Source organism: Strix aluco, chromosome 11, assembly GCF_031877795.1.
Source record: "Strix aluco isolate bStrAlu1 chromosome 11, bStrAlu1.hap1, whole genome shotgun sequence".
In the NCBI taxonomy this organism is placed as follows: Eukaryota; Metazoa; Chordata; class Aves; order Strigiformes; family Strigidae; genus Strix; species Strix aluco.
The window spans coordinates 13,094,434-13,120,830 of record NC_133941.1 but is presented as its reverse complement, the minus strand read 5'-3'; the positions used below and the strand labels follow the sequence as shown (position 1 = coordinate 13,120,830).

The 26,397-nt window shown below is 43.7% G+C and overlaps 1 long non-coding RNA gene across 2 annotated transcripts in view; it reads left to right on the top strand.

Annotated features, from left to right (window-relative positions):
* Nucleotides 1–661: 661 nt before the first annotated feature.
* LOC141928230 (uncharacterized) overlaps nucleotides 662–26,397 on the top strand; it is a 32,402-nt gene continuing 6,666 nt past the window's right edge. Inside the window, exon 1 of one of the 2 annotated variants that reach the window (XR_012624702.1) lies at nucleotides 662–728. This is a non-coding gene — a long non-coding RNA (uncharacterized LOC141928230). Of the gene's footprint in view, nucleotides 729–3,038; nucleotides 3,435–26,397 lie in introns of those variants that run through there. The other variant, XR_012624701.1, reaches the window with a different exon arrangement.

Here is a 26,397-nt window from a genome sequence, read left to right as displayed (position 1 = left end):
TGAGGTTAAGGGCAGTTTTATCACTAACTTTAAAGCAAAAAGGATTGCACCAGCATGCTTTTATTTCCCTGGGACAGCACAAACAGCAGCAAGGAAATCTGGGTCCCAGGCCCATTCTGCGTGATTTCCCAGTCAGGAGGCAGGTCAGATATTGCCCTTTCAGTCCCCAGTGCTCCAGTTTGATGAGAGGAGGTCACAAAAGCGTCGAGCCAAGGAGCGCTGGCGAGGCACACGCCGTCCGCTCCCCTGTGCCACCGCTCTGCAGGCAGGCGCTGCAGCAAACCCTTTAGAACCGGCACCGGGCAATGCGGGAACGTGATCAGAACAGTTCACTGCAGTCTCTGCATGGCCAAGAACATACTGTTCTTTTTCGGGATGGCTTGGGACTTTCTGAGATGCAGAATTTTATTGTTACTGGCACTGCCGTTACGTCACACTGTTTTTATGTGCAGTTCCTGCTGGTTAATGCTGCCAGGCTCAGGTTGCTGATAGAGGGATTGTCCTGGGTTTGGCCAGGATAGAGTTAACTTTCCGTGGGCTGAGAGGGAGCACAGCTGGAGGGCTGGGTCCGGATCGATCACTGGACGATTCCACGTCATGTGACGTCAAAGCTCAGCTTATAGGCGGGGGCGTTGTTGGTTTTGGTTTCGGTTTCGGGATCAGCTGGGCGGGCTTCCCCGGGGGCCGAGATCGCTGCTGGGGACGGGCTCTGTGCCGGTCGCCGTTCGGTGAGCCACTACTGCCTTTTACCCGTTTTGGACTACTATCATTACTGTTGGGTTTTTTTGCTAGTAAATTTTTGTTATTTAACCTACAAATTTCTTTATTTTTTCTGTCCCTTCCCTATTTCACCGGTGGGGGGGGGGGAGTAAACAACTGGCCACGTGGCAATTTGCTACCGGCTGAGTTCAAACCACAACAGGGATGAAAGCTTCTTTTACAAGGGAGAGGGGTGTGTGCCAGACATCATCTGCCTGCCTCTGCGTAGAGGATGCTGCTGGGCAGATCTCCTGGGTGCGCTGCTGCAAGGAGCAGCGGTGGAATGAATTCCTTCTGGGTGCGTGTTGTCTGGCCCCAAGTCCTTGCCCGGCTTCCGTAAAGAGGGAGTGTGCAATCAACATATCCAAAACTTCAAAATGATAACAAACTAATGTTCAGCTTCTCGTGGTGAGTGCCGTATGAGCAGGGTTGATGAGGGCACGTAGGAGCTGCAAAGGCCCAGCATGGGACGGTGGGTGCGAGCGAGCAGCTGCTCGCTGGTGTGGCACGGGGGTTGCTTTTCATAAACCTCAGCGATGGTGATTTTTGTGGCTGGTGTCACTGGGAGCAGCAGGAATGAATACATGAAAACACAGTTTCAGAGACTGCATTTGCTGTAATAAAATACTTACTGTTTTACATTATAGAGGTGAGAGTTGTGACTCTATAGTTAAAACTGAGCTGAATTCCACTTTTTAATGCATTTGGTTTTCTTTCTGAGCTTAACCTTGATGCAATTTACCACATTCAGTCTGAGGATGGATGAGTATTACATGTCTCTGTATTGTGTTTCACTCCAGTGTTTTCTATGTACCTTAACTTCATCTTACTGTAATTTTTGTCTCCATATATGCACGTATTTATTGATGTGCTGGAACGTGTGTAGTTATGTTTGAACTGTCTTCACTTCATAGAGGGTGGAAAAGAGATTGCATAGTCATAAAGGCTGGTGAATATTCAAAACAGGATGGTTACTTGTGCCCAGAAGTACGAGCAGCGAAGAGTCTTCTATGCCTGTATGGCCACACGTAGTATTTGGGACACTTTATGGGTGGTATGGCGGCACGCTTCATCGTCAGAGTGGACGTCCTTGCATCACTCAGGCCCCGCAAACACCAAGGGAGCCCCAGCTTCCTGAGAGGGTTTGCTCACAGCCGGGTGCTGAATCGCCGCCACTGAATCCTGCGGGCTGCAGTGCAGGGAATTATGTAAAGATATAGCTGGACAGGAAATAATTGTATTGCTATCATAGGCTGTAGGTAACTCTATGAATAATTACAGTTATCCAGCCCATTGCTGTACATCAAAGGCTGTCAGATAAGGGTCCATTTCCAGTGTATGTTCTTTTAAAAACCGTATAGGATATATCTTTCCCTGCACTGAAAGCTGTAGCTGATGCGCAGGGTAATGCCTTTGGCATAACTACAAGCTCCTCTTTCAGTCTGTGTCCAGTGAAATTGCTGCTTAATGTGAATCAGCCTAAAACTGCGCTACCCTGTTAGAAATCTTGGCGTGACCAAAATACTGTGGTCTCAGAGTGATTTCACCAATGGCAAAATGTTTTACTGTGAAATTGCATTAGATGCATGCAGGGTCAGGGTCTTTATCGGTGGCTGTATGTTATCTCTTCCACCGCACACCAAAACCTGAGAAGCCACAAACAGTTCTTTTACAGACTTTTAATGGCCTCAGGGGTTTTACTACATTGAAAACATTGAAGAAAACCAATGAGAGTTTTGATGTGAGCTCTCCGAATGGCGACCCTGTATTCACAGCCGAACACGAGGCCAGCACTGTGCGCAGAGCGGGAGCATCCTGAACAATTTTAATACTTAGTTAGCCTTTTCTTCTGATTAATTAAGTGGTTGTTTGAATACTAATCTCTATTCATTACTTACCAGTGTTGCCATAATTTTGTCTCCTGGGTATGGAAGATTAAAATGCCCAGGAAGCAGCCTGAACCATTGCAGATACTAGTGGGAACTGTGTTACTCTGTAGGCATAACATGATGGAAAACATTCGTCTTCCCCCATGATTAATAATAAATCAGGCTTCTTATGATTCCTACTTTAGGTTTTAATTTTAAACAATCTGTTGAAATACAGACTGTATGCAAGAAAGGGTTCAGAACAGGCTTTGTTTGGATTGAAAACAGAAGTTTTGTACTGTCTTGGAACTTAAAAAATACAGCTATATAAAAATTCAGCCTCATGTAATAACATATGGTCGCTTTCTGGATGTGTTGAACAAGGAAAATTTATGTCTGCAGTCACACTATAAATCTTAACAACTATATAGAGATTAAAAACATTCTGTATGTATATGAGAAATGCCCCAATCAATGGTGCTTGGTAGTATCAGCTCTGGGTTTTCTGATGGGAAAATCTGGTGCCACTAGACCAGGGATACGAAGAGTCTGTCCAAGTGTCTGCTGAGATGAAGGATGTAAAGACACAATGAATATGTCTGCAATGAACCATGATTGCCGCAAACTGAGGAGCCACACGAAGGTCTTATTAGAGAGGTGAAGGCAGTACCTCAGTATAATTTGACTTTCTCCAGAACTTCAGGCTCTGTTTTCCCTTCCGTAGGGATGGTCGGATGATGCTGCGCTGTTCTTCTGGGGCCTGGGGGACTCATTCCCATGGGCTCATTCCCAGATGGCAGCCTGAGAGTAAGTATTTCACTTCTACTCCCAGAACTAATCTTGCTGTTGTATGTGACTTCTTCATTACAAAATGTGAATAGAATACCAATATCAAACAACTTTTGAATAAAAATGGAGTACCCTGTACAGATATGTTAGCGTGTTGTGACCAAGGGGCATTCATTACTTTTCTCTGTACCTCTCAGTGTTACTCAGCAGTTTATTCATAAAGGAAAAAAAAAAAAGTGCGATAGGGGAAATAACTGGTACTAACAGTGCACTAAAGGAAAACTGAAAATTTTGCCTTTTGCCAAGTGGGTGAGTGAGCAGATCATCAGCTTATCCAAAACAGCACTGACAGAGGTGCAGAGTTTTGCTTGAATGGAACAATATTTCACTTTCTGTAAAAAAAATATTTTCAGGCTATTGGTCAAGATGTTTCTATGGTAACTGATATAATTTCATTTTAGTGATGGATTACAGGGGAAAACTCCAGGGAGGTTTGAGATGACAGAGTTTCATCTGACCGAGCCTGGCAGACTCTGTCTCTGGAGTTATTAGGCAGTTCTGGTTGTGCGTTACACTTACTGGGCATTGCTCAGGATGGCTGTGCACAGCACCTTGGAAACAACACTGGTAGAGCTACTGTGCTCTGGGAAGGAGAGGCACTGAGGTTTGTGTAGTAGTCAGCAATGGAATTCAGTTGCTTGACCCAAATGCCCACATCCTTTCCTTCCTCACACCCCCAAGTCCCCAGGGTGTGTGTTGCTGCTCAGTTATTCGGTGTTCCTGCCTCAAACCAGGAGCTGTTGTGGAAACAGGTTGGTACTACAAGTGTTTTGGTGCCCACTGCGGGGGGGAAGGGCAGAGCGAACCTACCCTGGTACTGGGGATGCTCGGGGACGTCTGCGGCTGCCATGGCACTGGGCTGCGCTGGGTGACCAGACCCCGTGGTACCCCCGCTCCAATGACCAGGGGTCGTTATGTATCAAGTAGTGGATATATTCACATCTAACATGTCTTTTATTTTTTTCTTCCTACTTCTAGTTTTCAACGAGGGAGATAAGACCATTGATATACTATTTTTTTCTGATCTGTCAGATCTTGTTTTCACTTAGTACTGGGGTCCATGGAGCTACTCCTGGCTCATGCTAGCGTACTTGGGAACAGAATTTTCCCATAAAATGTGTATGAGGTAATTTTAAAATTTTGAGCCATTTCACCGCAGCCATGCAGCCCAGGACTGATTACATTGGTTTTGTCAAGAATCAGCAAGCGACAAAATTGGAGATCTTTGTTTTTAAAAGTTAGCTATTTCTGCTGCAGGTATAAAATACAGGTACTGATAGTGCAGACAAAAGAAAGCTCATTTTCTTTTTTTTTTTTTTGAGGGGATCAATATTCCACAGTAGGGAAAGATATCTATTCCCAGCTATAGTTTTATAAACAACATTTCATTATGCCTATTATCATAACAGCCCTTTTTATCTCCTCTGTCAATATTTGGTTCTATCCGGCAATGTCTTATCTTTAAAGTGAAAAATCCATCATTGTGGCAAAAGGGAAAAAATACATTAACAGCCCACCTGCTAATTTATATTTGAGGCTTGAGGCTCAAGAGTGTTTTAAAGAGCTCCTGTCTAAAACCAGCAGGTTTTGTATTAATTGCATATTAGACCTGTTCCAGTGAATTCCCACATCTTTTCACTCTGAGGCTTAGCAGACGGAGTGCAAGCAAGAGGAGCAACTTTTGCCACGTGTCTTTGCAGACGACAAAGGGCCTTGAGAAATTGCAGCTCCCCATGGCTGGCACCCTCCCCTGGGACCCTCTCTTGGGAAAACAGGAAAGTGAGGAGCTGGCAGGAGTTAGGGACTGCATGGTGGGCAGAGGCAGCCTGTAGCCCTTCAGCTGAGCTAGCACTTAATCCCAAATTCCTCTGGGATCTTCCCTGCTGACTTGCATGAAGATTGCAAATGACTGTGCCTTCAGTAGGATTCAAAATCCCCATTTGTTACTCTCTAGGCTAATTCTAGTTGAGACTATACTTGCCTTTATCCCAGAGGTGATGTGCTGTACCTGGCACACACATGTGCCATGTCTTGGCTGTGACTTTGGAGATCCCATAGACTTATGCAGCTCCACTGAAGTGAAAAAATCAAATGTGCACTTGAAAGTCTCTTAATTATTAAACCAGTGATGAAATGATAATAAAATTTCTGGCTGAAAGGTGCTTCTGAAGCCATTCTAGTGCTAAAGGACACAAGAGCAGGCTGCACATGGGACTGGTGTCCCACCTATTTAATCTTGGAGGTTCTACAGCAGCAGGTGATGTAGGAGATGCATATGCATTACTAAAACCCTCGTTCTTAAGTTTTCTTACCACTGTTAAGACTAATCAGTTCTTTATCCTGACATTTCACTGGTTTTAGTTCTGTGAAATCAGTATCCTTATAAAAGCATCGTCTATCTGTCCAGTGAGGGGAGGAAGCTTTATTGTTCATTTTAACCATTTCTGTCGAGAAAAACACATGGGGTATTTCAGATACATATCATTTCCATGCCGATTCATCTTGAGTGCTATGGAAAAAACATGTAGTGTATTTTTATTCCATTTTGACATTGTGCATATACACTGCAGACTGCGGTGGTAAGTGAGCCTCCAAAATTGCATGTAATGTGCATAGCACCTGGTGTTAGAAGGGAAATAATTATAGTGCTTAAACTCTATGGCAGGTGACAGGAATAAAAATGTTACATCTTACTCATTTAAATATACAGGGGACAGTCTGCACAGACCAGAGGAAGTACCAGCTTGTCAGCCTGAACTCTTTGCTGCCTTTATTTGACTGAAAATAGCCTCAGAACAGGATTTCTGACTGTACCCTGCTTGGTGTGCACCAACATTTAATCATTTAATAGAATTATGAAGGCAAGATAGAATAAGTTCTTTGTATATGTTTTTATTTGCTTGGGGGCAAGGAGGGTACCTTTGCAGACTTAAGACGATAAATTTCTGTCCGTCTGGGGTCTCTCTTGTTGGGCGGCTGGGATTTCATGGGCAGGAACGCCGGTGTGTCTGAGGCTCTGCTCCAGGGCACACAGAATGGCCCCTGCCCCAGCACTTGTCAGGAAAATGTGGAAAAGCTTGATGCAGAAAAGCATCTGTTTTCTAACCACAAGTGTTTCGGAAGGCGTTACGTGGTCTCCTGAAAAGATCTGCTTAAGTTATGCACCGTGTCCCTGTATGGTGGGTGATGAGCGCTCTCCTGGCTGCTGAACATGGCTGGGGCCAGCCAGCTCAGGGCCTTCGTGCTCTGCTTCCTCGCTGGGACACCGATAAACTTGCTTTCCATTTCATCCAGCACCTCATCGTGCACTCGCTCTCTCAGCCCGCAGTAGCAGCTCCCTGGTGTAGCAGGGCAGTGTAAATTACTGCCTTCACCACAGCAGTGAGGAATGGAAGGAGTTAATGTGGCATCTGAAGCGGAATGGGGGAAGGGAAAAAATAAATGGAAATCAAGAAAATGTCTTCAGAACAATTAATACGTGTTGGTACATAGCTCATCAAATGCAGCGCATAGGCAAATCGCGTAATTTTTAAAAGGTTAACACCTTGGCAGAGTTAATTGCTGTTCTTCCTCTAAAATTCCAGTGTAATTTCTGATTTTTTTATTTTGTTGTTTATCTTTCAGCTAAGTAGATTTTAAATAAAACAAATATTTATGCCAGTAAAGTGCTATAGCTTAAATATTTAAGTAAAGCTAAGCAAACAAAACATAAAAGCATAAATATTTAAGGAAGGCAAAGCAAACAAAACCAGAAACCAACACAGCTGAAGGAAACTGCCTTAAAAATCTGAGGAAGAAAACATCATAACAAAAAAAATTGTCAGTTAATCATTTAATCACCAAGTTGAGTGATTTTGTGTATTAAACTTTTTCCTTCAGATGTTGGGGTTCTTTGTCCTCGCTTTCTGCGGTCACCTCAAGTCTGTATTTTCCTCCTTTGTGTGTAGACCAGATTCTGAAACTCAATCTTCCCTAGAGAGTGTAACACATTCATGTATCTTTGCAAAGTATTATGTATCTCTAATATTTATGATAAAGATCCATATGATCTATAAGCAGGCATGTGGTATTTATTGTAGCAGTGGTTGCATTGTTGTCCTCCATCAGGTACAAAAATGTGTTTCTGCGACAAGAGTCTCCTGGTCAGAAATGTCAGTTTATGGACACTGTGTAATAAAGGTGTGGATCCAACAGGTTTAAGCAGCCACAATGCTGCGTATTTAGCAGTTAAAGTGCAAAAGTACAAAACAATTTTAATGTAGCCAGTGCTCCCGTGGCACAGTATGTAATTCAAAGAGACAAGCAGTGATTTACAGGTTTCAGTGCTCTTTTCCTCCTGGTTGTTCAGAGGAGGCTGGAAATACAGAATCACAGAACCATCAAGGTTGGAAAAGACCTTGAAGATCATCCAGTCCAACCATTAACCTAACATTGATGGTTCCCAACTACACCATATCCCTCAGCGCTATGTTGACCCAACTCTTAAACACCTCCAGGGATGGGGACTCCACCACTGCCCTGGGCAGCCCATTCCAACACCCAACAACCCCTTCTGGAAAGAAATACTTCCTAATATCCAGTCTGAACCTTCCCTGGTGCAACTTGAGGCCATTCCCTCTTGTTCTATCGCTTATTCCTTGGTTAAAGAGACTCATCCCCATCTGTCTGCAACCTCCTTTCAGGTAGTTGTAGAGGGCGATGAGGTCTCCCCTCAGCCTCCTCTTCTCCAGACTAAACACCCCCAGTTCCCTCAGCCGCTCCTCATAAGACCTGTGCTCCAGACCCTGCACCAGCTTCGTTGCCCTTCTCTGGACACACTCGAGTAATTCAATGTCCTTTTTGTAGTGAGGGGCCCAAAACTGAACACAGTAATCGAGGTGCGGCCTCACCAGTGCCGAGTACGGGGGTAAAATCCCTTCCCTGTCCCTGCTGGCCACGCTATTTCTGATACAAGCCAGGATACCATTGGCCTTCTTGGCCACCTGGGCACACTACTGGCTCATGTTCAGCCGGTTGTCAATCAACACCCGCAGGTCCCTCTCTGACTGGCAGCTCTCCAGCCACTCCTCCCCAAGCCTGTAGCGCTGCTGGGGGTTGTTGCGGCCGAAGTGCAGCACCCGGCATTTGGCCTTATTGAAACTCCTACAGTTGGCCTTAGCCCATCGCTCCAGCCTGTCCAGATCTCTCTGCAGAGCCTCCCTACCCTCGAGCAGATCAACACTCCCACCCAACTTGGTGTCATCTGCAAACTTACTGAGGGTGTACTCGACCCCTCATCTAGATCATCAATGAAGATGTTAAACAGGAGTGGCCCCAAAACCGAGCCCTGGGGGGCACCACTCGTGAGCGGCTACCAACTGGATTTAACTCCGTTCACCACAACTCTTTGGGCCCGGCCATCCAGCCAGTTTTTTACCTGGTGAAGCGTGTGCCCATCCAAGCCACGAGCAGCCAGTTTCACCAGGAGAATGCTGTGGGAAACGGTGTCAAAGGCTTTCCTAAAGTCAAGGTAGACAACATCCACAGCCTTTCCCTCATCCAATAAGCAGGTCACCCTGTCGTAGAAGGAGATCAGGTTTGTCAAGCAGGACCTGCCTTTCATAAACCCATGCTGACGGACTGATCATCTGGTTGTCCCGCATGTGTTGTGTGATGGTACTCAGGATGAGCTGCTCCATCAGCTTCCCGGGCACCAAAGTCAGGCTGACAGGCCTGTAATTTCCCAGATCATCCTTCTGACCCTTCTTATATATGGGCATCACACTGGCTGATTTCCAATCTCCCCGGTCAGCCAGGACTGCTGGTAAATGATGGAGAGCGGCTTGGCGAGCACCCCAGCCAGCTCCTTCAGCACCCTCGGGTGTATCCCATCCGGACCCATAGACTTGTGTGTGTCTGTGATGCAGCAGGTCACTGACTATCTCCTCCTGGATTGTGGGGGGGGTTGTTCTCCCAGTCTCTGTCTTCTGGCTGAGGAGGCTGGATTCCCTCAGTACAACTAGTCTTGTTATTAAAGACTGAGGCAAAGAAGGCATTAAGCACCTCAGCCTTTTCCTCATCACTTGTTACCATGTTTCCTCCTGTGTCTAGCAGGGGATGGAGGCTCTCCCTGGTCTTTCTTTTGCTGTTGACATACTTATAGAAACATTTCTTGTTATCCTTGATTGCTGAAGCCCTTCTGCCACGCCGTGCCCTGTTTGCCCACCCTGTTGCTGCGCTCCTGGTCGCTCACGCTCCCTGGAGGCTGCTCTTGTACGTGAGGGCTGTTGGGTGTCGTCACTCCAGGCTCTGCCCACTCTGAGTCCCCCCTGCCCTCGCTCCCAGCTCACTCTTCCCGCTCAGGGGGAGGCAGCTTGAGGCTCTCTCTCTTCCCTGGGCTTCTGCCTTCTCTGCTGGCGGTTTTGCTGCGAGTTTTTTTTATGCTTTCAGAAGGGTCCCCTGCTGGTATCCTCCTCTTTGGAGCCCCTCTCCTCAGCAACAATAATATGCTTATTTCTTCGCTATGAATACACACATCTTCTCATATCAATTCTTTATTCTTATTCCATTTACGTTTTCATTTGCTGGGCAGGATCATGAAGGCAAGCTCAAACACTTTGAAGGAGCATACTTGGGGAAAAATTATCTGCCTTTTCATCTTGCCTTGTTTCTCCGTGAGCCTTGACAGGCTTTAAAGTCCTGGATTTCAGGCGATTCCTTGTGGCACATCTTCCTCCCAGCACATTTTTCCCATGTGAATGAAACCCAGAGTTTTTCATTGTAAATAAAAACAACCTCTGTAGAATTTGAAGTGCAGTTGTCTTTGAAGTTATAATTGTGTTAAGCAGGGTAATGTGGTGGAAACACTCTGTCAAATTACCTTCATGGTGCTGAGAACAAATGCCCGAGTCTCTGTTTCTGCAGGGGGAGTGATTTTTAGAAGAACGTTGCGATAATTGGTTTGGGAAGTGGAAAGGACACTGTGTGGAGATGACACTAATCACAGAAAATACTGTGCCCCGTCCTCCAGCCCGTGCAGGGCTTGGCTGGGTGTGGAGCCGCAGCTCTGCCCTGCTCCACACATCTCCCAGCCTTGGTGCTTTCCACAACCTCCTGGTCATCTCACCCCCCAGGTCCACTTGATGTCAGCGGGACAGGTGGCATTTCATTTGCTTCTGAGAAAGGGAATGCCCTAAGCATGGAGATCAGCTGCTTCAGCTATTAGCTGTAGTTACATGTGTTACAGCCTTACATACTTATTACTTAGCATTTTTGTTAACAAAACAAATCCTTGTTTTCTCAAAGTTGATGATTTTAATATTTATAATATTTATTTACAATGCTTATAAATTATAATTAGCCCCTTCCACACTGGAAGTCTCTTATTTCATTAAACAAGGGTGATGTTTACTTGCTCTGAGACTGATGCTGATTTCTGCTATTCAGAAAGGTACACTGTAATCTCAGTTATCATCTTATGCAGCAAACAGCAGCATTCATGTTCATATTATTCACTTTTTATTGTACTAGAAAATGAAGAGGGAGATTCCTTATTTATTGGATTAATTAACTTTTTTATTCATGATTTGTTTCAGACAGCTTTTGGGTGGCAATGAAAATTAATTTAAAAAGCAAATCGGCAGCATCTTAAAACTCCTTTATGACTTAAGCAAAACTACTTCAAATATGTTGAATGCATCAGAAAAGTTCCTGACAAAATATGTCTTTAATTTTAAAATCTTATCTGTACTAAACAATAGAAATGGAAGCTAAAGTTCATGAACAGAATTGCTGGCTATTGAATCATTTTAAGACATTACAGCTAATTGCTGTGAGTCTCTTTAGTATAGTTTTATTTTGTTTGGAAATAAGAAACATGTTTTCCTGTTTTTTCAATTCTTGCTTGGTTTCTGCACTTTGAATGCAGGAGCTCTGGAGGAGAAGCCAGCTGAACAAACGGAAATTAAGAAAATATTCTCCCTGCACCTGCAGAAGAGCCTACAGCTGATTCATAATTTCACAAACTGCTTGTAGGTGTATAACTGGGAGTTTCTCCCAGTTCAGTGGTCTACCCCTGAAACTCCTGATACAGTTACTGCTTAGTTACTTATTTGTTTAATGGAAATAACAGGAAAATCTCTAAAGTTTGAACTGATGTGCCCTGTCACATTTAAGGTTAATTTTTAGAAAGAAGACTTGGTTATAGCTAATTACAAGGTCTTTTCTGGTTTTACTTTCTTAAGTCACCTGTTGGACAGACCTATATGTAGGTGTGGAGGGTGCTCTGATATAAAATAACATGTATGCACATAGCTCTGAATTGCATCATAAATCCCACGGGCAAGCAGGTAGCATTTTTAGCATCTCTAAATGCATCCATCATCATAAGATGAGATCTAAAATAAGCATCATGTGGCCACTGTGTTGAATCTTATTTAGGCAAATAGGAATTTAGCCGCTTCCCCCCTACCTTCCTTTCCACCTAGAAAAACAGAATACAGCTCTACCATGTCAGCAGTTTCTCCTGTCATGGTGGAGCAAACTGTTGTGTCTCTGACCTTAGATTCTGTGTTTCATTCCAAGATGACTTTTCTAGAAATTCTCCTTAGGTTTTTTTAAGTCATCTATGTTTTTATCTTTTTTTTGGGCCAGATATAAGTAATTCATCAGCTTCAGTTACTTTATCTTTGTGAGAGAAAGCTTTTTTGATTTTTTAAAATGGATTTACTTTATAGCTTTTCTCTGGTCACCTTGTGAGTACCGTGGCTTCTGTGATCTCTTCCGATTCCTTCTCCTGGGAAGCTATGAAAAGGCACCAGCTGTGAAAATTGTTACCTTCGGCTTTGCAGACAACCGATTTCCACGTGTTGTTCCTGTGTGTCGGGCAGACAGGTTGTGTGTGCCTGCGTTTCAGACAGGGATTTTCTCAGGGTCTGCGAAGGAGAGAACTCCCCCACAGCCGGCCCTCACCCATACCAGCAGCTTGGTTCATGCCTGCAAAATTCTTGTCAATCCCAATTAGGGCTCCCCAGGAGATGGTAGGAAAAAGAAAAGCAACATTTGTTATCAGGATGCTGTGATGCTGTCTGAGGAGATATCAGGAGAGGCGTAAGATAAAGTTGTCCTGATGGAGGACCCAGGGCTCAGCACAGCCCCCCACCAGCGTGGCTCCACGGGCTCACTGGGAAGGAGTTTCTGCAAGACTGGAGAAGGGTCTCCCTTGGAAGGAGCTATGTCTGCTCCTCTATTACAAGAGGCTTATTTGTCCTGTCAGGGCAATAAGCAGCTTTTTCAAGATAAAGAAGCCTTTCAGTTGCCCTGTGTGGCATCCAGGACCTAACCCTTGCAGAAAGCCACAGGACAGAAACATTCAAATGGATATGGACCTCTTGTCTTCCCTCCTAACCCTCATTTCCAGAGTCTAGCTGGAAGCTTAGGCTAGCTTCCAGACACTGATCCCGAGGTTTTTAGCTATACATCAGCTTTTAGAAATACGAGCTCTTTATTCTTCCTCCTCTGTTCACAATAATGTGGGTGGAAAGTTGTTCCTCCTCCAGGTGCAGTTGCTGGTACCACCAGAGAAGGTGGGAGCCCCTCCATGTGTCAGAGGACACGGAACTGGGCAGGCAGGGCACCGTGGCTGCTCCCTCGAGCCCCTTGTCCCCCAATTTGTACATATAACCAGGATTATCCTGTTCCAGGTGCAGAATTGAGGACTAGATCTTGTTAAATTTCATATGCCAGGTGGTTGCCCAGCTCTCTAGTCTACCCAGATCTCTCTGTAAGGCCTCTCTACCCTTGAGGGAGGATGCCGCTCCTCCTACTTTAGTATCATCAGCAGACTTGATTAATGGACATTCGATTCCTGCGTCTGGATCATTTATAAAAACATTAAAGAGCACCGGCCCTAAAACTGAGCCCTGGGGAACCCTAGTGGTGACTGGTGCCAGCCTGGTGTGGCCCCCTGATGTAACCTTCTAAGAGAAGAGGTAGAGGGGTGGTGTTACTGTGGAAGGAGACTTGGTTCGAGCCCTCCTTGGAGCAGAGAGCAGCTCCAGGCCGCAGGCTGGGAGCAGCACGTTGGCCATCCACCCCTGCAGTGGGGCTGAGCATACTGCCCGTGACCAGAACCAACCCAGAGCTCAGGTTTGAGCTTACAAAGTGCTGTGTGTGTCTAAAACCTTTGGAACTAGGCAGTTCAGAGGAAGTTCCCTGCATTTATTACCACTTTTTTTTACCTCTTCAGCCCTCAGTTTTCAGGCTGGAAAATTGGGTCAGTAATACTACCTTGCACCAGAGAAAACCCCTGGAAAAAACCTACTAATGTGTGTAAAACACTCAAACTAGAACAAAGAGCACTGAGATGCTTGAAGAGGAAGTTAATAATTTTATACAAGTTATTTAGTACTATTAGGTAGTGTAGTATATTATATTATATGGATAGTTATATTCAGAGAAGGTTTTGTGGAGGTCACAGGAAATAAGGCCTAGGGCTCATGCTGAATGATGTGACTAAAATGAAATGTGGGAAGGTTGCTAATTAAGTGATACTGCCCTGCTGGAGTCTCTTGGGAAAAAAAGAGTATGCTAACATCTAACTGAAATTAAAGGATGTCTAGTACTGTATTAAGGTTGTACAGCCAACCTTTGGCCACTTCCAAAGCTGAGATTGAGTTCTCCACAATATTATCATCCTTCAGTGCAGCTTTTTGTGTGATACGTACTGTTTAGTGTGATAGTAAATACACAGCATCCTGTGGGCCGGTGGTTGTACGCACTCACAAGCACAGATCTGTGTATGGGTACAGGTCAAAGCTGAGGAAACTCTCAAGACAGCGAAGTATCAAAGCCACCCTGGCAGTGGTGAAGTGGGATGTCAGTAAATGACAGGTGTCTGAGTGTATACGTGTCACTCATGGGGGCAAGGACTGATGGATCAGTGTGTAAGGCTGGTGGTTCACCTTATCCCAGGTGTTATCCCCAATAACTTGTGCCCTCCTCAATAACTTTGTATACATCCTTGCCCTCTAGTGTCTGCATTTTGTACGTCACCCTTGCTTAGTGTAAGTAAACACGCTGGTCTTTGTGTGTATGTGTGTGTAAGGAATCAACACTTCTGGATTATTTAATTACTCGGTGTGCTTCTTGTTTCCCGATAAGAAGATAAGGACCACGCAATGGTCCAGTGATGAAAAAGAATTGAGAAATTTCTGAAAAATTCTCCTTTCTAAATTTATTTCTAAATTACACTTTATTTTGCTCTCTTAATCTCTCATAATCTATCTTTTGGTTTCTGCGTGTCCCTATAGGCAGGTGTCACTGGATAGGTGACTCCATGCACAGCTTCTCCAGGAAAGTGTGCTTGATGTGGTCCTCTTCAGACAGCACTGGTGAGGAGTGCTGAACTCTGAAAAATGTCATGACTTAAAGCTTAAAGACTGCAATCCTTTTCCTTACCAGCTGTGCTATAGATGTCATTGGTCACACATGGCCATGGAAGACCTTGTCATTTGAATGGTGCCTGTAAATTTAACCCCACATGCGGTGTGGATCCCTGTCCTGGGGATGGCTAACAGTGCTCAGGACTGTCACATTGACACTGGTGTGAATTTGAGAAGAAGAAAGATACTATAATTAACCCCTTGAAAAGGCTGTAGAATACTTCCAACATCAGAACGTTGCTGCAGAGAAGAAAAGCAGGTCTTCCCAAATCGAGACCTCCATAGAAAAGGTCTGGTGTCCCCATTAGATGGAACACAGGGGTGGGCTGCAGGATAGCACTGTACTCCAGCTTTGTTAAAAAAACTTGATGAATCTGAAGTTTTCATTACCAAACTACTGCTAATTATCATATTTTCTTCCCCTTTCGTACAGATTTCTAGGTTTTTCTGAAGTCCTTTTGCTTCTTTCCCAACAGAAGGTCACAACGCATGAACGTTTAGGCCCTTTGGAGATCTTCCAGTTCTTACTGTACCCGTCAAGAACGATCTCAGCCTTGACAGCTGGGGCCAGACAGCATATAGCAGCCAGGCAGCTGCAATACTTCTGTGATTTACTGCTTTGTGTCTTAGTAAACTACAGCTGTGTACAGATGCAGCTAATACATGCACACATAAAGTCATCATACACCTACCGCTGCTATATATAGAAAAGACAGAACCGCGTGCCTTATAAAATCCAGTGTCTTGATACAAAGGGAAAGAGAAACTTAAGTCAAGGAAAACAAAATAAAAATAGGTCTTAGAAAGTTATAATATCACCTTTGGTAGAGTCAATTTTTTTCTCCTTGCTGGCTTGTCAGCTGTATCTACTTAATTTCATTTTCTGATCTAAAGGAGTAGTTATGTTTGTAAAAGGATGTAAAAAATGACAAGAGAGGGATGAATCAGTCTAGGTGGAGAAACTGAAAAGCTGTGTGCATAGAAAGTGGGTTGTGTTCCAACTTCAGTCTGGCTTTCCCTAAGCAAGTGCTTGCATTGTTAAGAAGTCTAGAGTGTTCATGAATAGTGAGAAAAACAAGAGTAAGGGTTAAAAAAAAATCCTTGCAGCTGTCCAGTATGATTTATTCTGTAAACAGACTGATCAGCCCCTTTTCCTCCAATGACATAAACCAAGAAATTTTGTTTATCATTACTGGGCTTCCAGTTGGTTTTACTTCCTTATCTCTGAAAGGTCCCAAGAGAAGTGGAAGAGTTTTCCAGTGACTTCTTGTGTGAGGGGGTACCAGCCCAAGCAAGCCCCTCCTTGGATGTTTTGTCCTTTCTCTGGTTGCTGAGCTGCGCTCCACTGATGTCTGCAGCATGTGGGACTGTGCTCGACTGAGGGGCGAAGGCAGTGGAAGGTCCATGTGCGTTCTCAGCATCTGCATCCTCTCTCTGGGAGTTCAGGAGCCCAGAGGTGCTGCCTGGTGCATGTTGTATTTCTTTTGGATTTCCTCTGTAAAACCCTCCAGGCTTTGGAGATATCATGGACATCATTCATCCTCTGACCAAAATATGTCTGGTGTATGAATTTTGTGGGTGTAGATCTGTATGAGCCGTACACCCCATACACATACATTTCCCTTTCATTCAGTTTTTCCTCTTTTGCCATGTGAATATTGTAGATCTTATTTTTTTTGCTGCAGTTTCAAATCATATTTGCTTGATGGTACGTCATCATTTCCTTACTTAATCAGTAGACACTGTCTTCCAGCCTTCACACAAGAGATGAAACTGAGAAATATTTTTAGGACAAGGAATGCTTCTGAAGTAGCAATTAGAGTGTTGGGATCAACTTCACAAAACAAACGGGTAAGCAGATGTACATGAAGGCAATATACTTGTGAGGAAATGTGTTTTGTGCTTTAAATGCTTCTGTATCTCAGAGTCATTCGTTGTCTACAATGAACACACGAGACAAACCTCCATCATAAAAAGCGATACATGAACAGGATGTATCAGGAATACCAATGGCTCAGGTAGTCCTCTTGTGTCAAGACAAAGCTTTGAACTCTATGAAATCCAAGTAATTTACTGTATTCTTTATAGCTGTTTTGGCTGTCTTTTCCTTATTTGTATATGATTCTGCTTTTCCCAGGTAAATAATGTCTTAAGCCTATGTGTGGCTAAGAAGAATTAGCCCAACTATGGGTAATTCTGGCCACTCATCCTTGTAGTGATGGGAACTCAAAAAAGAGTATGGAAGCACTGACCAGAAGACATGAAGAGGCCAGAAATGCTTCCCCTCTTCCTTTGCAGTGCTCTGCTGCCTGGTTTTTAATGTCCAATAATCTCTACCAATTCACTAATCCTCTTTTCTAGACACTGGGAAAGGCACATGCAGTATAATTTATCTGCTCCAAAACCACATGTGAAAGAGCAGATACAGGATTATACCAACTGAAAAGTTAGAGCAAGCCTCTCTTATCTTATGATTTAATATAGTAGGAGACAGTCTTTTTTATAAGTTAAAAAGCAATAGATTGAGATACATTCATCACAGATTAAGTGAATTTCTTCCTTGAAGGGGCTCATTGAAATGTATGTGATGTTCATTGTTGTGTGAGATGCTGTTTAAAACTTTTAACAACAAGATAAAAGCTTGTGACTAGGAGAAAGAACTGCTGTCATTGCTGGATTTAATAAATCTTTGGCTGGGACAATAAGCCTGCGATAAAACCAGACAAGCCTATTGCTTAGAAGTTATTTTGGCAGGTGGAAAGGAAAGACATTCTGTCATTGTGGTTCGGGGCCATGTGTATCACTGAGCATGCTGAAACCTTCCTGGGATCTACAGGGAGGAGGTAGAAGCATTGTCTTTCCCTGATGATGATTGTGGACTTGCAGAATGTCTAGGGTTGGAAAGGGTCGCTGGAGTCTGCCTAGTCCCACACTCAAAGCAGGGCTGCTAGAGCTGGATGCTCAGGACCTTATCCAGTTGGGTTTTGAGTATCTGCAAGGACGAAAACTCCAGTCAGCACAGCCAGCTGATCTCCATCCTCCCGGAGCTCCCTCATGTGTTGGCACAGGTGCCCAGCAAGTGCACATGTCTGGCAGTCGTGGAGCCCATCAGAAAGCCAAAAACATGAAGAAAATGGGTGTTTGGCAGAGCAGACGTACCTGCATGTGAGTTGTAAAGAGGCCACTGAGGGACAGCCTTAATGATTGTCCATGCATCAAGTGCAAAGGAAATTAAAAATGGTGTAAACTTTTCTTTAGGTGAGGGTTGGAAGTAAGAACTAGTGGCTGCTGAAGTCCACAGAACATAGCAGGTGACGCTTTATGATGGATGGAGTCATAAGATTAGGTTAACTAAAGATTTTTATACCAGCTAATGGGTTCAGAAAAATAGCTAAAGCTACTCAAATACATTTTGCACAGACCATTAGGCTGCCAAGAAAACGCATTTGCTCACTGAATAGCATCAACAGTGCACGTGTTGTTCACATTGTGTAAGTACTATGAGATGAATTACATATAAAATTAATTTCACTGCTGAAGAAGGAACGGGGACAAGAAGTCACATTTTGATGTTATTTCAATAAGTTATTTCTTTTTCATAAATTTGTAAATGAAAGACAACAGGCAACTACATTTTCTACTGTAAAGGAAATAGTCCTTAAAATAAGCTCACCTCTTTAATAAAAGCAGCTTGGCTGGATGAAAAGTTCTAGCTGATTGGAAAGCAATTAGACAAGACACCAATAAAGTGCTATTTTGGAGGAGTTTTCTATTCTGCATCCAAGTGTTAGAGTGGCAAGTTCCTGCTAAAGCTTAGACCTGATGAACAGGGAAGATTATTTCATTTGCCTTCTGTGCTTTCTACTGTTCTATTTTATTCTATTAATAGGAATTAGTTGGTAAGCTTCCTCAAGATCCTCCCATCTTAAAATTTCATAAACAGAATAAAAGTTAACACTGAGTCACTTTATGAGCAAAACGAGTGTTTATGCTTTTCCATATGTTATTGCAGTGCATAATTTTGTACTTCACTAAGCACTACCCACATGTACCCCAAAAGGTTCATTTCTTCCTCTTTCACTAACACACGTTCAACAGCTTGAGTCAACATGTAAAAATTTTATAAAAGAAGCTGTGGTCTAAAAAAACTCCAGTTTTTAATGATAGACCTTTAACTTCTTGTTGATTAATTTGGGGATGATGTAACATGTGTTGTCTCTGCCTCCCAGGGCAGATGTGCTTGGCAGCCGCTTTGGGAATGGGCCCATCTCTGGGAGCTGCTCCCTGCGCTCGGGCTGCAGCAAAGGCCTGGCTGCATCTCACGTTCAATGAGGGTTTATCATTCAACAAGTAGTTCATGGTTTTGATCTTGATTCTTACACATCTCAGGGTCTTAAGCAAAACACAGCCACAACCCCATTGTTTTAATGGCACAACCCTTTGCTTTGTCCCTGAGATGAAGGATTTTTACCAACTTCGGCGGACAACAGCAGCATCAGGAACGATGAAAGAAAAGCAAACTCTTTGCTTAACAACACCCTTGATGCATCTTTGTCATCAGGGACTGAACCTGGCTCTTTGGAGCTGAAACTGTCACCACCTGCCCAAGTTAAAAAAGTAAAATGTGACAGCGCGGTGGCAGCAATGTGACCCGTCTCTGCAGCCCACGGTGGAGGGAGCAGGAGGTGTGTGTGTCCTCGCAAACTCTGGAAGCTAAGCTCAGCTTTCCAAACAGACAGCATGTGGTCCCCTCTTCCAGTTTTCTCTGAATTACTTTAGCGTGGTGAAACTGGGACCTGGAGCAAGCGCTTAGCTTGCCATCGCTGGTGCATCACAAGATTGGCGCACAGCAGAGCAGTGTCATTTGTGTCTCCCTCACCACATCGGGGACAAGCAAGGCTCTGGTGCGCAGGGAGTTGGCATGCCCTCACCCTGAATTCATACGTGACAGAGTCCCACAGTGGCCTAAAATAAATGATCCATGCTTAGAAGAATTCCTGCTGGCTGTAAGTAAACATTTACCATTTTACCTTTAAAAAATACCAGAGTAAAATCACAATCATTAATATTCACTATGTGATTTTGCTGTCTACAAAATGAATAAAACGAGTATAATAATCCAGGCAAAAAAGAGGTATAGATCATTTTTTATGAATTATTTTGAAAAGGCAGTCTTTTACATCAGCAACCTGTTAAATAAAGAGGGTGTTGTGTATGGGAACATGTAATCCTTTATGTTATACACTTAATGGTGAAGGTATAGGAAAGAGGTTGTCAGAATTTAAGACTCATCCTGGCACACAGAGAAGAATAGACCAAGCTGTTTAAGTCATAAAGCTGAAGGCCATGGCTCCCAAGATAGGAAAAATGACTCTCAGATGGATGTTACACCCTTTTATAGGCTACATCTTCCGTGCTGTCCCATCTATGCCATGGAGAAGGCTGTTGAGACTGGACAACTCCTCATGTCTGCAGCACTGTCTGACACTAGCTGCACGCACTTCACCAGCTGCCTTTACCAGTGGTTCCTACTATGGTGTTAATTACAGGAACTTAGCAGGTCTGCAGACCAGATTTTTATCTACATGGGTGGAAGAGAGCAGAACCCATTGTCTTCCTTGGCCACAGGGTTTTGATGTTCTCCTGCACCTACCACTGTAGGATTTTGGATCCCACTGTGAACTCCTTCCAGAAGGTCTGCAGTTGCCAAAGGGGATGAGATACTTCCCTTTCTCTGCTTTCTTTTGCAGTTGTAACAATTCTTAGCTACATAACAAGGGCTCATATGCACCTTGTAATTCACGTGCTTTTTTTTCCCTTAATTTTGTGGAGCATGCCTGGGGCAGTGCCCTTGGCTATGGCACTAGGGACCCCCAGTGTCAAAACCAGCATTGTAAAGCTGCTGTTTAATGATGTAGTGGTGGTATTGCAGCAGTAAGACCCATGTTAAGCAGGGGACTGGGGACTCTGGAAGAGCTGGTACTACTGTGATTTGACACGATGTGAGCAGAACAGTCCCACCGTGCTCCACCTGCACAGGCAGGTTTTTGGAATCCAGCAAGATTTTACAGTTGCTTCAGCTCAAGATGGCTTAAAGTGATTACCCTGTACCCGTGGAATAAAGCTAAGGTGTACTCAAGATTTGGTCAAAACCAAGAGATATAAAATAAATGAATAAACAGAAACAGACAAGCGATCACATAAAACCCTGGGGTTTATGCCACAGTGTTATAAGAATTTTATGCCACCATATTGCAGAGCCTGGATTGACTTGGCACTGATAGATCTGGGGGCTAGAAGGCTGCTGGGGTGGGAGGGTGGAAGCTGGTTTTCCCAATGTCCAACTTACGCAGCTGATTTACCCACTGAAGCCACCCAGTGCCCACGTAAAAGCTATTCTTTATCAGTGCCATTGGTACAAGCATCTTTTCTCCATGTATGTGAGAGAACTGTTGGCATTTCAGGCAGAAAAACAAACCACCCCATCTCTGTGCCTGTATATTGCTGGCCAGGTAGTCACGGGGCCAAGCCAGCCTTGGTGCAGCACTTGCCATGCAGGGAGCACACTGTGGTGAGCTCAGCCTCCTGCTGTGAGAATGGGTATTTCTGACTGGCCATACATCTGAACGGTCACTTCCTGAGGGACTTCAAGCTCCTTTTTTTGTGTCCTTGCTGAAAATAGTTCATTTTTAATTTCGCTATATTGCTTCATAATATTTAGACTCTACCAAACATGATATATACAGGCAGTGTTGTAGGCAGATTACTGTCCTTTTCAGCCATCTGTCCACAGACATCCAAAACTCTTTTCTACCACTTATTTCACTACATCACTTGTGTATGTCCAGACTGAAAAATAGTATCTTTTTAATTACCTGCTGCCATTGGTCAAGTCCTTTTACACCCACATTGCAGAGTTTGAAAATTATTATGGAAACACATACTCTCTCTTGATCCCAAGAAGCAGAACTGGGCCTTTTGTTTCATGGATTGAAGGGACTGTGTGAGCGTGGTGCTAATAAAACGATGGGGAGGGAGACAGGGGAGGCAAAGAGAGATCTAACAGACTGGTGACTAAGTATTCATTAACAACAAAGTATTAATAATTGAAAATAAATTACTGCACGTGCCTCTGCTTTCAGTGCCCGCAGTGGCATGGCTTGGGCTGGCAGCCATCAGTACCATGGCTCCAGCTGCTCCCGCGCTCTTCCCATGCCTGTGGATGTGGCAGTCGAGAGGCTTCTGAAGCCCGTTTCTGTAGATCACCTATTGTCTTAAATCGGGACTTTTTTCTTGGTCCTGATGACCAAGAGTGGATTAAAGGCATTGGCGTGTGCTGCTCATCACCTCTTCTGCTACACAGTGCAAAACGCAGCCTAGCACTCCTGAGTGTGTTCCAGCAGGAGCTGGAAGGGAAAGCTGATACTGTTCTCGGTAGGTCCATTTTCTGTACAGGGTCTATTTTTGGGTTTGTACATTATATGCAGCCAAGTACACTACAGGCATCAAAAAAACTGGAGGAAAAAATAAAGTTGAGATCATTCTTAAGGGAAAAAAAAGAAAGCATACTCTTTTTGGGCAGTAAAAAATAAAAGCAGTTACTGAAAATAAAACAGTTACTGAAAATAAGTGCGTGATACAAACACAAAGCTTGGTGCCTATATCAAGGGAGCAAACAGACATCTTGGGAAATAAATGCACTCCTATGCAGAAGCTGTTAACAGCAGTAGTTAAGGCAGTACGACTGCTGCCCCGTCTGGAGGTCTTGGATTTACTAACCATGATATGGAGTAAAATAACTCATATATGTAAGTGTCATGATGTATTGCTACTGCAGACACCCTTCTGAAGGCTAAGATTGTAACTGCTCACTAGGCACACAGCAAAAGGGCCTTTGCAGAACGTTACTGACCTGGGCTTAAAAGAAACCAACCCAAAAGGCAGCTTGTGGCTGAAAGGGACCTTGCTGGCACAGGTGGGGAGGAGAAGAGGGGCAATTCGGTGCTTTGCTCAGTGACTAGGAAGCAATCACACGGATGGGCTTTCCCAAACTGCTGGCAGGAGCAAACACACTCCTCTTAGCAGACATGGCCAGCGAGATGCCAGAGGACCAGCATGGGTCCCTCTGAGGAAGCTGAGCACAATGCGCTCTAGAGAGACTAAAATAACAGGTTCGAATGCAGCAACTCTCTCACTTGCCCCCTCATAACCCTTCTTTCTTCTTTCCCTCAGTAAATATTAAATAAAGCTGTGATGACTGGCAAGCTTACAATAAAATAGGGAATTGAAGTTGGCAGCCCCAGATGTAGGAGGTGTAAGTTCAAATCTATTTCCTCCGAAGCGTGGGCTGAAGGTGAGTAACTAATAGAAACAAGCCCATAGGGCACAGCCCAAACCTTAGGGGACTCCAGCTTTTGTAGCTTCATGCATACAGCCACCCTCAACATACTCAAAATTTGTCCTTTTTGACGTAGTTTTGGGAAAGGCCAGGGATGCTGAGGGCTGGTGGTGTAATGCTGCCTCTGTGAGAGTCAAAGGCAAAGCATCCACCGAGCTGGATGAAAGCAGCATCTCACCCCTCGGCTTTTATTAATTTGTTATAAATAATATTAATTATGCCTGTTGCACAAAAAGCAATTATCAAAATATTTTGCTAAACATCTTATCAGAAAGACTGTTTACCAAAAACACTCAACTGTATCAAAGCCTTTAAAAAAACTCTCTTAGAAATTAATAAATATGTTTGATTAGCACTTTCATGGATGCACAGATTCTGTATATGGAAGCATTATAGTGCATTTAATTATATATAAAGGCAATTAATGTCACAAATGAAGACTAAGCTCTGACTCAGCCTAAATAATTGTCATTATCTATCATATAGCATGCCCAGAAAGCTTAACTCTGCAATGATATTTATGAACAGCAAACTTGGCATTAACATACCAAAACAATTTGGGTGTAATTCAGGCTAAATAATAAATGGCAACAAAAAAAATCACTCCCATTCTTCATGATTTTTTCCTAGTGTAATCACATAGGCATTTTTCACAATATGTTCATCATGAAGAGAAGTGAAAAAAATTTATTCTCTTGAGCGTGTGCTATACACTGCATGCTAGAGACTGAGCACGTGTCCGTGTGCGAGTCACAGCCCTGCCGGTGTTGGCAGCACCTCGGTGAGGTTAGGCGGTCAGCCCATGACTTGGGTGGCTGAATCTCTGCCAGCTGAAGGACAGCTTTCCGTGGGGGTGCAGAGCCCATGGTCACCTCTCACTCTACATACACTTACCTCAAGTAATCACCTCTCTGCTCTATACAGCTTGAGGCCTCCATGCTAGATCCAGCTTTAGTTTTACATGTTTTTTGTAGCACCTACCAACACAAGGCCATGTTATTCTGGGGTTGAAAAATCCCACCAGCTGTCCTTGCCCAAGCTAAGTCCTTACTCATGAAATGCCCCATCATTGACACATTTACATGGCATAAAACTTGCAGTCTTTAATGCAAAGGGCCAGATACATTCACATCTCTTCAGTTCACAGGTATAACAACACACTGACAGGGACCAACACCAGGATCATAACACCAGTGTGTAGTCAGTGGCAATAAGATGAAGCTGTTATGAAAACAACGGTAATGTTGCACAGATGCAAAGTACAGCCAATTGTAAAATAAAGGACTTTAAAAAGAGCTAAGGGCCCATTTCTTTTTTGTTTGAAAACGTGCTGTGTGGGTGTAATAGCATGGTGTAGCTTGTGAAATAAAAAAAAAAGATCAACAGTCTACAATGCAACATCTTCACCTTGTATCAGCTGTTAAAACAGCACCTTGCTCAGTGACTCACTTCAGAGTTTTAATGCATAGCTATAGAGAGCTAGAGGTGATTTAAAACCTCACTATTGCATCTATATTATCAAATATCAAAATTAATCCATAAATAGTTTACTACAACAGGCATGATTGTATATTGATTATAAATTTATGTAAGTATTGAACACAAAGTAGTTGCCTATATAGGGAGATACATACATCTATAGAGAGAGCTATTAATGCTCTTTATCATACAGCTAGGTATAACACAGATGTACGAGCACAGGTCTGATGTCTTTAATTCTGCACCATGTGCATGGAGACACCAGTCACATGCTGGCTGAACTACTGGTTGTCCCAGTAGGGGAACTGCAACCATATGACCTCACCTGCACCAGCTTCACCAGTGACCTGGCTGTGGAAGACACCAGTGAATGACACAAATCTAAGTGAGCATATTCCGTGTAGTACTTTGTTATACAAAAATATTTTCAAGGTTCATGCCTCTTTGATTTACTTGCTTTTTCAGGCAGTGATCAAACTAGAAAGCCATTCAGGATGGATAAATCATTTAAGACTGACTCTGTGTTAACCTGAAGTAACTGAGCAGAGAACTTTGATGTTGAGTCTGGGCACGTTCAGAGGAAATTCGGCCCTGACTGCAGTCAGATGTATAAAACATCAGCAGCTAACCTTTAACAAACAATGCAGCTCATGAACCAGAGGCTTGTGGTTGCTATACACACTTTGTGTGCATGTGTGTGAGTGTGTGCATGCCCATGCACACCTATAAAAATAAAACAAGCAGGAAAATGAAAGGCTTAGGTTTTATTCTCTGGTGGATCTAATGCAACATGAGCTGGGGGAAAGAAATTAAAAAAAAGAAACCCCACATCACTCCCCCCCAGCAGCACCCTTTCCTCCTTCCACCTCATTCCCCCCTTCCCCAAAAGAAGTGAAAAATAAACAAGCCAACAAACCATTTTTTTGCCCATTCAGAAAAAAACCTAGGGTCTTTGAGCAAGAACCAGTGTTTGATGGTAACATACTTATTTAACCCAGTGCTGGCTCTGCCGTGTTTATGGACAGTGTGGAGGAAAAGGACAATGTTGCAGAGCCTCTGCCATCATTATTTGTGGGACTGATAATTTGCTTCTTGCTAACAAAGCCCTTATTTGGTGGGAATTTCATCTTTTGGCTGCTGTCATTCATTATTATATCTATGAATATTAAACCAATGAGTAGGCCTTGCAAACATCTATCCAGCCCCCATGCTTGCACTCATAAAGAGTCAATCAAGGTCTGACATGGAGGTCTTCATCATTATGCACTGTGGCCCATGTTGCAGCTGTCAAATTTTCTTCTGAGGCTGATTAACTTCATCAGTATAATTGATCAAGTTGTCTAGAGAAAATGGGAGGCTAAATACTTTCCAAAGTAATCGTCACATTGCACCCAAAACGTTGTTACTATGCCAAAGGCAGCACGCAGGTGCCGTGCTGCAACTGGAATGAGTTTCCTCTCACCTCTTGCCTAAAGTTTTCCCTTTTTTCCCCCAGATCACTCAACAGTTGCCTGGCAGATTGACTTTGATTAGTTGTCCATTTAATTGTGTTCTGGTGTGCTGTTGAGCACAATATCCTTCAAAATCCTAAGACTCAACAGTTTAAGATAGCTTTGGAGAAAAC